This window comes from Squalius cephalus (assembly GCF_949319135.1).
Source record: "Squalius cephalus genome assembly, chromosome: 16".
Lineage (NCBI taxonomy): Eukaryota > Metazoa > Chordata > Actinopteri > Cypriniformes > Leuciscidae > Squalius > Squalius cephalus.
The window spans coordinates 2,990,042-2,996,041 of NC_137137.1; positions in this window are offsets into that span (position 1 = coordinate 2,990,042).

Here is a 6,000-nt window from a genome sequence, read left to right on the forward strand (position 1 = left end):
ACACGCACGCGCACACGCACACACACACGCACACGCACACGCACACACACACACACACACACACACACACACACACACACACACACACACACACACACACACACACTCACTCACTCACTCACTCACTCACTCACAAATAAAGGTTATTTATTGCCATTCAGGGTTCCATAAAGAACATTTAACATATACATGGAAACATTCTATTGAACAAAAGTTACAGTGAAAAAAGTTTTAGTGAAAGTTACAGTGTTAAAGTTACAGTGAAGAAACAAAACATTGTTCTTTTTAGAACTTTTCATTGAAAGACTATTGGGGAACCAAAAATGGTTCTTCTGTGGCATCAATGCATGCAAAAAAAAAAAAAGAAAAAAAAAAAAAACCCCTTCAGAACCTTTATTTTATAAGTATCCCATAAGAAGACATGAGGGCAAAAGATTTCCAAATGCAATTTCTGCATTGGATTCAGGCGGTTACGCAAATTCACAGTGTTGACCAACAGAAAGCTGCTTGGGTTGAAAGTGATATCCGTCCAAGTTGTGCTTCACACTATTGACAATGGACTTTCTCCCCCTAAAAATTTTACTGAAATTGCGGTAATATCACCACACCACTGACAAAGTTTTGCATGGTGAAAAGAACCAGCATGGTGAAAAGAACCAGTTTTTCACCAGAGAGTTCACCAGGCTCACACGGTGATGCACATGAGCCCAATGCAATAGAAATTGTGTCACGACAGACCTCAGATCTGAGATGGTGCACGCAGCAACAAACATTCTGCAACAGTCCCAACATTAAAAACACCAGCGAGGGAGAGCAGTGTGTGCATGAAAGAGCAAAAGAGAGAGCGCTGGAGAGAAAAAGAGAGATTTCAAGAAGTTGCCATTACATCCCCTGTCTCCCATGGTTGTGAATTTTGTATGCGGCGTTGAGACGCCATAGAAAAGTCGCTCCCCAGAGTCGCAAATGTGCCAAAAGCGAGCCAGTAAATAACAGTCTCCATTCTTCAAATGAATGCTAATTTCATACTGTATCTCTCTCTCCCTCGCTCTCCTCAACTTTGTTCACATATTGATGTGCTCAGAAATCAACTTCAAATGGCGCCAGCAATATCGCTGAGAAAGGGATCCCTGATTCTTCTTCGTGTCCTTTTTTTCTTCCTCAGCGATGCCCCGAATGGCGGTTTCATTAGCTTGCCGCTAATTAGCCTCCTTCTGCTGATTTGCAAGTCGATGGCGGTGGCTGCAGGACAGGCATCTTTGAGGCTCTCGCCCCTCTGATCTTGGGGGTCCTCCAGTCCCCCCTCCCGTCCGCCGAGCGCCCAGCCTTCTCCACAATTAGTACTAAAGAAATTCATGTTCCTTTTCACAGATACATTATTCATATTGTCTCTGAACGTAAATAAATCATCCCGATCTAGAGGGCTGAGCTCAACCTATCCCTTTCCTTTGCTACCGCGAGCCTCTGTCGACTTTGGTCGAGTGACCTTCGCCCATTTCCTTCTCAAACGCCTTCACGGCTAGGTCAGTGGACCAATTTAGTGCCTCGAAACACCGACACAGAGCTCCTGATAGAGGTCTAGCTACTTAAACCAATGATTATCTGATTACTTTTGGTAAATATGAGTGCTAACAAAGCCGTGATTTCTCGAGGCCATCAGACTTCAAGTAATTCGAATGAGAGCAGCGTTGCGTCTTATCTGTCCATGATTTCTCTTCTCTGCCGTTGATCAAGCGTTTCTGGGAGAAGCGCTAACTGGACAGACACGCTGCAGTCATCTCAATGATTTAGTAGCTTCACTTTGTGCTATTATTCATTGGTCTGAAGGTTCGGCCGAGAGGCCTGCATGTTTTATAACCACTGGAGGGGCAAAGCTTTCCACCACAGCCCTGCACTTCTGTTAGGGGAGACCAGACTCTTTCACACATGGAGATGTGCTGTAAACACAAACTGAGATGGTTTTATTCACACATACACACACCACTGTGGAGGACGTGGAGACCAAAAAAGCTGTTTGGACTGACACTTCTTGACTGTGCCTCGTAGTTGATGCCGAGTCCTCCCTTTGTCCACCAGAAATAACACTATTTGTTGTGCATACAGTGCGTGCCGGAGAGTGTTTTACAGTGCACTAGGCTGGAAGCCCTGCTGAAAAAGAAAACAGGTGGTTGACTGGTGGTATCCCAGCCTGGTTGGGCTGGTCTGTTTTGTTGGGGTTTGTTTTACAGAGGAGACCAGATAGCTCATCCAGGCAAGGAAACTAAGAGGTTGCTCGAAATTGCAGGTGAACACACAGGAGTACCTGGGTCAAGCACTCAGAGCTGAAGAATTGGCTCCCATTCAATTAAATTGTGTGTATTTGGAGTGAACTGGCCACAATAAATATAAGGAAATGCATAATATACATTTGAAAAATGTATCTGTCTGTCTTTCTGTCTATCTACCTATCTATCTATATCTGTCTTTCTATCTATCTTTCTGTCTGTCTGTCTTTCTATCTACCTATTTATATCTGTCTGTCTATCTATATTATTCTGTCTGTCTGTCTGCAGATCCATCTATCCATCTATCCATTCATCCATCCACAGTATGTGCTTTTTTAAAAACTTTTCCAGACTTTCAAACAAGGCGTTGTCATGTTTGTCTTATCTAACTTCTACGAATTTCTTTAAATTTCAATGCAGCTTAATTCTGCTTCTTTGCATTCAAATTGCAATTTGCAATACAATTCAAATTCAGAAACTGAATTGGAAATGAAAAGGCATTCAATTCAACCTGGCACAAGCCCTATGCTGTCATGTAGACATTAGGGGTCTCAAAGCACTGTGAGAAAACTAATACAAACCTTTTTAAAATGGTCTTTTTTAACCAAACGTCTTGGCCGGTTCTGGTCTCTGTGAACAAGTCCCTGTCAGAAAGGATGCAAGGGTGATAACAATTGTACGTCCCCGAAGACGTACAATTTCTCCCAGCGACAATGACCGTTGAATCCCGCTCCCCCTTCAGCAGTCTGTTTGTGGAGTGTGCTATTAGGGACTTTCTATGGACTCATTTGGAGCAACAAATAAGCAAATATGAATATGTGGCTTCATTTTTCTATCCAATTAGAGCAGATATCGGGCGTTTACTACGTTTCGACGAGTTCTTGGTTCCATTTCGGTTTCCATAACTGCTCTTCAGAGAGAGACCAATGGCACCATTTTGGGTGATTTGTTGCACAGATTGACTATGTCTTTGTGCAGGACGGGGGCTTTGACTCATTGAGTCAGGGGTGACGGGAATGGGGCACCCCGTGGTTTTAGCAAGTCTGCTGAATTGCTAATGAAAGAGGAGGGGGCGAAACTGACGAGGGAAACCAGAGAGCAGGACCGAGACAGGCACCTCATCTGAATCATTTAGGCCGGGCCCAATTATAGATCTGATCCGTTAGCGAGAAGGGAAACAGGCCATTTTTAAAGGCAACACAAATCAATGAGAGCTGACAGTAATCTGTTTGACAGAAAGACCTGTAAGCGGTTTGAGGGTCATTACCTCTCCGTCGCCCAATGCATTACGGCGATGAAACGCGAAATGGAAACACAAAACAGTGGGAGGCTGCGTGCCATCTGCATCACGGCCGATGACTGCTTGTTTGTTAGCCCTAAAGCGAGCGGGTATCTCGATTTTATGAATTTCCTTCTCGTAAACTGCTGAGGTTAGCGCCCTAGCCCACCTTGACCCGCCTCTCACCCCGATATTATGTTATTGCACTTCACTCTCCCCCTTGTTTGAGTCTCCAGCTAATACGCAGCCATTGATAATCATTTGCAGGAGTTTTCAAGAGCTGTCAAAGTTCACAAAGCAGCCTGACTGCTTGGAGGGAGAGTGAGGTGGAAGGATATCGATTCCCGTTGAATCACACACACACACAAGAATTCATAACGCAGCCTGTTATGGATCTCCGAGCTGCCAAAATCAGCAATTGTCAGTAAACACTATTAGCATAGATTTGGGCATCGCATTCCCTCCCGGCTCAACTGAATACTGCGGCCCATAAGCCCATCTGTAGTGGCCCGAATCCTGGATCAGGGGATGGTGGAGGTTCTTCTCAGAACCCAACCCAAGGGAGAACGGGCAGGGGGAGGCCTGGCTCGGCCAGCGCTTGGCTGGTTGTGTTCAGCAGCAGTATTATTCCCCCTCCGCTCCTGGTCGCCATCTGCCACGGCGCTGGTGTGAGGAGTGTGAGGAGTGTCAGGAGCGATGTGGGCTCGTGCGAGGCAGCTGGAGTGATGGCGGCCCGTGTATCGGCAGGGGAGTACATCGATTTCCTGTCGGCACGTTTTACATCTCATAACACAGACCTCGTTCGCACCTATACTCATTGGAAGCCTTGCGTCTATTGTGTCGATGCGCTGTTGGAGAGTATCAGTTCTGATGCTAAAACCAGCTTAAGCGATGGCACGGAGTGAGGAGAAGATCTCAGTACCCGCGGGACCTAATTAAGAAGACTTAAAAAGCATCTATATTACTATTAGGCATTGATTTACATTGGGGATCTTTGACTTCTTTGGTATATTTGACCATGTTGGACCTCATTCTTGTGAAAATGAACAAATATAGCAAGGAAACGTTGTATATTTTACAACAGTGAGTTAAAAAAAAAGAAAAGAAAAAAAGGTCAATGCAAATCTGAAAACTAGACTATGCAAATAAAAATTCCTCACAAAAAAATAACAGATTGTTAATGGGTTAGTTTAGATTATATGAGAAAGGTCATAACCTTATGAAGAAAAGACGCCTTTTATGCTTCATGAAAACAAAAAAGAAAAATACTTCTAAAGCATTAGTTAATGTTAATTTAATCATTTACTAATACATAATTAAAACAAAGTGTTGTGTTATTATTTTATGTACCTGTGCTGACAATTAACTTTTTATTGTATTTACATTACATAAAAATGGTTGTATTCTTACAATGTTAAAGATTAATAAACACTATTACAAATGTATTGCCCATTGTTAATTATTTTAGTTAATACATTAACTGACGTTAACTAACAGGACATTATTGTAAAGGGTTACCGAAAACCTGTGACCAACCAGACCGCCAGTTTCCTCCTCGGACGTGAGATTTGAGTGTCTGCATCCAGAGATGTGAGAAAAACTGTGAAAAAGTCATGTGAAAGATTATAAGAAACTTGTGATTCATTAAATTTTACTCTACAATTTTATGCAAAGTAAAGCGGTTGACAACAAGGAAACCCACCGTTAGTTTTTTTCCTGCCTGGCGCTCTTTTGAAGTGCAATAGTGCAATCTTGCATCGTTTGCTGTAAAATAGATTCCCATTTGCCCTTTGTCAGCACAAAACACTTGGATATGAAGGTTTCACTACTGAGTAAGCAGTGAATCTCAGCAAAGCCCCCTGAGACACAGGAAACACACAAAGGTCCCTTCCTCTCGCCGATCCTTTATCAGCACCCCAGTTGCCACACAATCACTTTAGGACTCATCAATTATTCAAATCCTACATGAGCGAGGGCATCGGCAGACAACAGCAAAAGTGTGTTTACAGACCAAAGACAAAACATGGCATGAGATTTTTTGGCTTGGCTGCGGCCTCCTAAAACGATCCCCTGCAGAATCATAAGCCTGCGGTTAAATGCATGCAATGCTACTACTATTATATCTGCCTTTCATTCATCACCAGCTGTTACATTCATAAATCTATTTCTCAGCTATTTAAGTAAATATCTAACAAAACAGAACAATACCCTGAGCGGATTCAAATCCATCCATTTAAAGATTATGCACTGACTTATTTGGCACAAATATTTTGCATAGTACAGAAGATTTTGCATGACTGATGAATCTCCTCAGGACGATAAACAGCACTCCGTATTCCTGCTTGATTCTTTTCATATTCCTCTTCCATTTCCTATTTTGTACCCTGACTTTATTATTAATATTTTATATTTTTTATAAACATCTCTAATGGTTCAGTTTCTTCATTTCCAGATGCTCTG